Genomic DNA, 7,079 nt, shown 5'->3' with positions numbered 1-7,079 from the left:
ACCCCCTCCAGGTGTCGCCCATCTCCCCCATTATCCCCAGTGTATTTATACCTGTGTTCTCTGTTTGTCTGTTGCCAGTTCGTTTTGTTTCGTGAAACCTACCAGCGTTTGTCCCCTTGCTCCTGTCTGTTCTTGTTCCTGTTTTCTAGTCTTTCCCGGTTTTGACCTATCGGCCTGCTCTGACCCTGAGCCTGCCTGCCGTTCTATACCTTGCCACAACTCTCTGGATTATTGACCCATGCCTGCCCTGACCCTGAGACTGCCTGCCGTTCTGGACCTGTTGCACCCTTTCTGGATTACTGATCTATGCCTGCCCTTGACCTGTCGTTTGCCTGCCCCTGTACTGGAAATACACTTTTGTTACTTCGACACTGTCTGCATCTTACGTGAAACCTGATAGATATTGCATCCGAAGGGATTCAGATTTCTTTAAACACAGATTAAAGCTCATCAATACTGAAATAGTATTGATAACAATAAATGTTTTTATGTGTCTGATGTTATTATGCATAAATAATGTAAGCGTAATCATATAATGTACTCATATACTCACTTTCACAAAATCTTTGATTTCACAGGGCAGCTGATGGCAGACATTTAGAATCTCCACACTCTCAGCAAGAACCTCAACCTCTCCTGTGGGCATCTCCTACAAGTTACAAAATGATGACACAATCAGAAGGGAGTCATTCACATGAACACTGATGGAGAATATTACTGCCACTTATCTTGTCACCACAGTCTCACCTTGTTCTCTTGTCCATCTGCTTGAAGCCTGGACGTGCCTTTCACCCTGATCACTGATTCAGGGTGTAAGTCACACAAGGCTTTTTTCAGATACATTTTGGCCTAAACCGAGATACAAATACATAGTCAATTTATAGTCAAGTTAAAATACACTGCTCCAAAAAATAAAGGGAACACTTAAACAACACAATGTAACTCCAAGTCAATCACACTTCTGTGAAATCAACCTGTCCACTTAGGAAGCAACACTGATTGACAATAAATTTCACATGCTGTTGTGCAAATGGAATAGACAACAGGTGGAAATTATAGTCAATTAGCAAGACACCCCCAATAAAGGAGTGGTTCTGCAGGTGGGGACCACAGACCACTTCTCAGTTCCTATGCTTCCTGGCTGATGTTTTGGTCACTTTTGAATGCTGGCGGTGCTTTCACTCTAGTGGTAGCATGAAACGGAGTCTACAACCCACACAAGTGGCTCACGTAGTGCAGCTCATCCAGGATGGCACTTCAATGCGAGCTGTGGCAAGAAGGTTTGCTGTGTCTGTCAGCGTAGTGTCAAGAGCATGGAGGCGCTACCAGGAGACGTGGAGGAGGCCGTAGGAGGGCAACAACCCAGCAGCAGGACCGCTACCTCCGCCTTTGTGCAAGGAGGAGCAGGAGAAGCACTGCCAGAGCCCAGCAAAATGACCTCCAGCAGGCCACAAATGTGCATGTGTCTGCTCAAACGGTCAGAAACAGACTCCATGAGGGTGGTATGAGGGCCCGACGTCCACAGGTGGGGGTTGTGCTTACAGCCCAACACCGTGCAGGACGTTTGGCATTTGCCAGAGAACACCAAGATTGGCAAATTCGCCACTGGCGCCCTGTGCTCTTCACAGATGAAAGCAGGTTCACACTGAACACGTGACAGACGTGACAGAGTCTGGAGACGCCGTGGAGAACGTTCTGCTGCCTGCAACATCCTCCAGCATGACCGGTTTGGCGGTGGGTCAGTCATGGTGTGGGGTGGCATTTCTTTGGGGGCCGCACAGCCCTCCATGTGCTCGCCAGAGGTAGCCTGACTGCCATTAGGTACCGAGATGAGATCCTCAGACCCCTTGTGAGACCATATGCTGGTGCGGTTGGCCCTGGGTTCCTCCTAATGCAAGACAATGCTAGACCTAATGTGGCTGGAGTGTGTCAGCAGTTCCTGCAAGAGGAAGGCATTGATGCTATGGACTGGCCCGCCCGTTCCCCAGACCTGAATCCAATTGAGCACATCTGGGACATCATGTCTCGCTCCATCCACCAACGCCACGTTGCACCACAGACTGTCCAGGAGTTGGCGGGTGCTTTAGTCCAGGTCTGGGAGGAGATCCCTCAGGAGACCATCCGCCACCTCATCAGGAGCATGCCCAGGCGTTGTAGGGAGGTCATACAGGCACGTAGAGGCCACACACACTACTGAGCCTCATTTTGACTTGTTTTAAGGACATTACATCAAAGTTGGATCAGCCTGTAGTGTGGTTTTCCACTTTAATTTTCAGTGTGACTCCAAATCCAGACCTCCATGGGTTGATAAATTGGATTTCCATTGATTATTTTTGTGTGATTTTGTTGGCAGCACATTCAACTATGTAAAGAAAAAAGTATTTAATAAGATTATTTATTTCATTCAGATCTAGGATGTGTTGTTTAAGTGTTCCCTTTATTTTTTTGAGCAGTATATATTACATTGGAATTTGATTACCAAAAATATAAGATAGTTACAGTAGTCTTTTTGCAATAATTAATGAAATGGTAAAACAGTCTTACCTCGTCTTAAGGGATAAGAATTTGTGCCAAGCCACTGAAATCTCAGGATAAAAAATATATCCTGTCTGACTGGCGCAAAACAATATGTTAACACGTCAGCACAATGCATTTCTTTCCATTTGAAGGCTACTTTAAATATTAATATAAAACAGTATGTTCGTGCTTGAAACAGAGTGAAACATGTCAAACCTCAGGTACTGCACCCAGCCACAGAGTGACTTCCTCTCCTACATGGGCAGGTCGTAGCTCACCACAAGTGTGACTCTGAAGGAACAAGCTGCTAGAACCTGGAGAGACAAAGTTAGTGTTATGCTTGTTCTATATTAAGCATAGACATCATTATTCATTGAGTAGTTCTTCAAACCTGGTCCTGGACACTCACATGTTGTACTATTTTGTTCCAGCCCTGCAGTAACAAACCTGATTCAGCTTGAGCATCATGAGTTGTTGACCACTTTACATATTAATGCTGGGCTGGAGCAAAACCCTGCACACCTCTGTGGGTGTTCATGATCTGGATTCCAGAACAGCAGTGGTCACCAACCCCAGTTCTGGAGAATGATGTGGCGTTACATATTTATTTAGTATGTGAATCAGGTGTTAGTGTTGGACTAAAACAAAGGCCTGCACCCAACCTCTGGGTCTCCAAGACCAGAAATGATTACCTGACATTATGGCAAGTAACATAGGCTAGCTGTTGTGCACGTTGAGTGTTTGTTGACATTTAGAGAACAATTCAAATGCCTAATGCTGAGTTTGATTAGATGTCATTGCCTTGCAATTGTAATTGTTGCCCTTTGCCAGTGGTGGAAAAAGTACCCAACTGTCATACTATTAAAGATACTTTAATAGAAAATGACTCAAGTAAAAGTCACCCAGTAAAATTCTACTTAAGTAAAAGTCTAAAAGTTTTGGTTTAAAATATACTGAAGTATCAAAAGTAAAAGTATAAATCATTTCAAATTCCTTATATTAAGCAAATCAGATGGCACCATTTTTATTTTTTTTTACATTTACAGAGAGCGAGGGGCACACTAACACTCAGACATCATTTACAAACAAAGCATGTTTGTTTAGTGGGTCCGCCAGATCAGAGGCAGTAGGGATGACCAGGGATGTTTGGTTAAGTGTGTGAATTGGACTATTTTCCTGTCCTACTAAGCATTCAAAATGTAACGAGTACTTTTGGGTTTCAAGGAAAATGTATGGAGTAAAAAGTACAATAGTTTCTTAAGGAATGTAGTGAAGTAAAAGTAGTCAAAAATATAAATAGTAAAGTACAGATACCCCAAAAAACGATTTAAGTATTACTTAAGCAGTATTACTTAAGTAATACTACTTATATTCACAATGGAGAAGGGCAGTGGTGTAAAGCACTTAAGTAAAAATACTTTAAAGAACTACTTAAATAGTTTTTGGGGGTATCTGTACTTTACTATTTATATTTTTGACTACTTTTATTTTGGCATCCTCTGTGCCAATGTTCTGCTTTTATTGGCCATTTCAGATACTTACTAGTGATGGGTCATTGGGAGCCGGCTCGCATATCAGAAGAGCTAAATCTATTTATAAAAATATTTAAAAATTAAGATATCAATAATCAAAAGATTTAATTGAATATAATTAACTAATTATAAAGAACAAAAAACTCTATATAATATAGCCTAAATGCCCAAGACACACACATTCATTCTGACTGTCTGCTCAGACTAACAGCCTCACCTGTTGTTCCTGTCAATCAGACCCACAGTGTCAACCAATGAACCAAAGACGCGTGAGGGAGGGCCAAGCCAACTCACTCACGTCACACACTTAGCAGCCGAGGAGAGAGAGGAAGGACAGCTGTGAAAACAACAGCTGGAAAATGAGTCGGAAGTACAGTAGCATTTGGATGCATTTTAATAATGTAGACAATGTTAGAGCGCAGTGTAGAATTTGCCAAAACAAAATCTCATATTAAGCTTGCCTTACTACTGACTGCTAGACATCAAGGGTAACCACTTCTTACATGTCGGTTACATGTAAGAATATTTTTCGATGTCTAGCTGTCTTCTGGACTGCTTTGAGTTCAGCGACAGACACACCTCAGAGAACTTGGCAGAGGAACTGTTGAGAGTGGCCAGAGAATGGCAAGTAGATGGAAAAGTGGTCTGTTGTGTCAGTGACAATGCAGCTAACATAACCAAAGCCATGAAAATGTTTAAATTGACCCATCATCCATGTCTTGCCCACACAATCAACCTGATTGTAAGAGATGCTCTGAAGGTGATGAAGCCCACTGTGGACAAAGTGAAAGCAGCTGTGGAATACTTCCACAGGAGCACAGTAGGTGCTGAAAAACTAAAGTCTACACAACGCCAGACGGGCATGCCTGAGATGAGACCTAAACAAGACTGCACTACAAGGTGGAATTCAACATTTTATATGTTGAAGCGGTTTCTTGAGTCAAAGGATGCCATCATCTCTACCCTGGCCATTGTCAATGCACCTGTTGATGCTCTGACCCAAGAGGAATGGGAGGTACAGTAAGCAGTTATTACTACGTCATTATTTAATCCAGTATTATATATGTATATGAGCAGTAGATTAAATATGTAGTATCAGTAGACAAAACATGAACCTGAACTAATAAGTTACAGTTCTTTCTTTTCAGCTATGTGACAGCCTCAAAAATGATACTCCTGTGTAAGGGTCTGCAGCGAATCACAGCCAGCCGTCAGAGAGAAGCAAATGTAATCACAGGACATGTGACAGAGTTGATGGACACCCTATGTTCATCAATGGACAGAAGGTTCCACAGAATGGAATATAATAATGTGCTGACAGAAACTGCTGCACTTGACCCCAGGTTTAAGAATTTAGCCTTCAGTGATGCCAGAGCGATTGATGAGGCTCTTCAAATAATAACCTTAGCAGCAGGGAGGGACAGCACTAGCAGTCAGCTGGCTCAGGCACCAGGGTGACAGGAAGAGAGGGAGCAGATGGAGCAGAAGCACCAGCAGTAGTGCCACAAACGTCTGCTGTTTGACGAGAGAGCAAATGGGGATGCAGCACAAAGGAATCCCTCAGCAAATGTCATAATGGAGGTTCGATCCTATTCGGAGGAGCCCCTCCAAAGATCTGCAGATCCTCTGAGCTGGCGGAAGAACAAGGCCTCTGTCTACCCACGTCTTACTAAAGTCATGACAGGGAGACTCTGCATAGTGGCTACATCCGTTCCCTCTGAGAGGGTCTTCTCGAAAACGGGACAAATAATTACTGAGAGAAGAAACCGCATCAGCCCCTCGATAGTGAGGCAGCTTGCATTTCTGGATGCAAATCTCTCATAAAAGCAAAATATGGTCAGCATTGCTGTGTGCTGCTGGTTATAACATGGGAATAAAGAAGAGAGAGAAAAGATTGACCAGTTTAATATTTTCAGTGGGATGCTGCAGTTGTGCACATTGATATTTATTTTTCTTTGATATGGTGCAATATTCTATTATTATGTTGTTCAGATTGTATTCGTTTTGAATTGTTACATTTATATGCACTTTGTTTATATACATTAAAAAAGTTCTATTTTACATGCACGTGTAGTAGCATCCTTCTTTTTTACATTTATTTCAATTTGTGGGATGCTGCAGTTTGGCAAATTGTTATTTATTTTTCTTTGATATGGTGCAATATTCTATTATGCTGTTCAGATTGTATTCATTTTGAATGGTTAGATTTATATTAACTTTGTTTATATACATTAAAAAGTTATACTTTAAATGCAAATCTTTAATAGCATTATTTTTCATAACAAACCAATGCATTTTTAAATACATTGTGGTTAAGGTAAGGTATGATTTCATTTAATTTAGAATTATTTTAACACCAATCATAGTCAAACAACCACAAACTGTTTGACTGTTGGTGAGCTGAGCCGAACGAGCCGGCTCACTGAAAAGAGCCGGAATGCCCACCACTAATACTTACTAACTTAACAGAAAGCCAGCTATCATCTAAACTTGTAAAGATCTGTCTTGTAAATTGGCCGCTTGTTGTACATGGATGCTAGATAGCTACATAGATAAACATGATTTACTGGCAACCTCGATGTGGTAAATTAAGCGTTAGTTGCATCATGTCGATATTCTCAAAACGACAGCGTTTGCTAGCTAAAACCGCTGCTTCATTCATTGTGATTGTGGTACCGGTGTACTCTAAATTCCGCCCATGATTCCTCCGTGTTCAGTTTGAAAAGACAGCGCCATTGACAAACTCAATAAATGTGGATGTGCTTTGGTACCGGCAGTTACTTTGTAGTGTGTCCATTCGTTGGATTTACAGATCAGTAATTTGTGCAACGCATGGCGGGGAGTGGTGTTCTATTTCTGGCTAAAGTAGTCAAACGACGATAAGGATATATTACAATATTTGTTTTCTTTATGCTACACATTATCATGAGAGCATTTGAACATTCAGCTGTATGAAAATATAACTACATTTTTAGATGTGGATCCATTACTTATTCGGCATAAATGCCGAGTGAACATACATCTGAAATT

This window comes from Salmo salar, chromosome ssa14, assembly GCF_905237065.1.
Source record: "Salmo salar chromosome ssa14, Ssal_v3.1, whole genome shotgun sequence".
In the NCBI taxonomy this organism is placed as follows: domain Eukaryota; kingdom Metazoa; phylum Chordata; class Actinopteri; order Salmoniformes; family Salmonidae; genus Salmo; species Salmo salar.
This window is presented reverse-complemented; position numbering follows the sequence as displayed.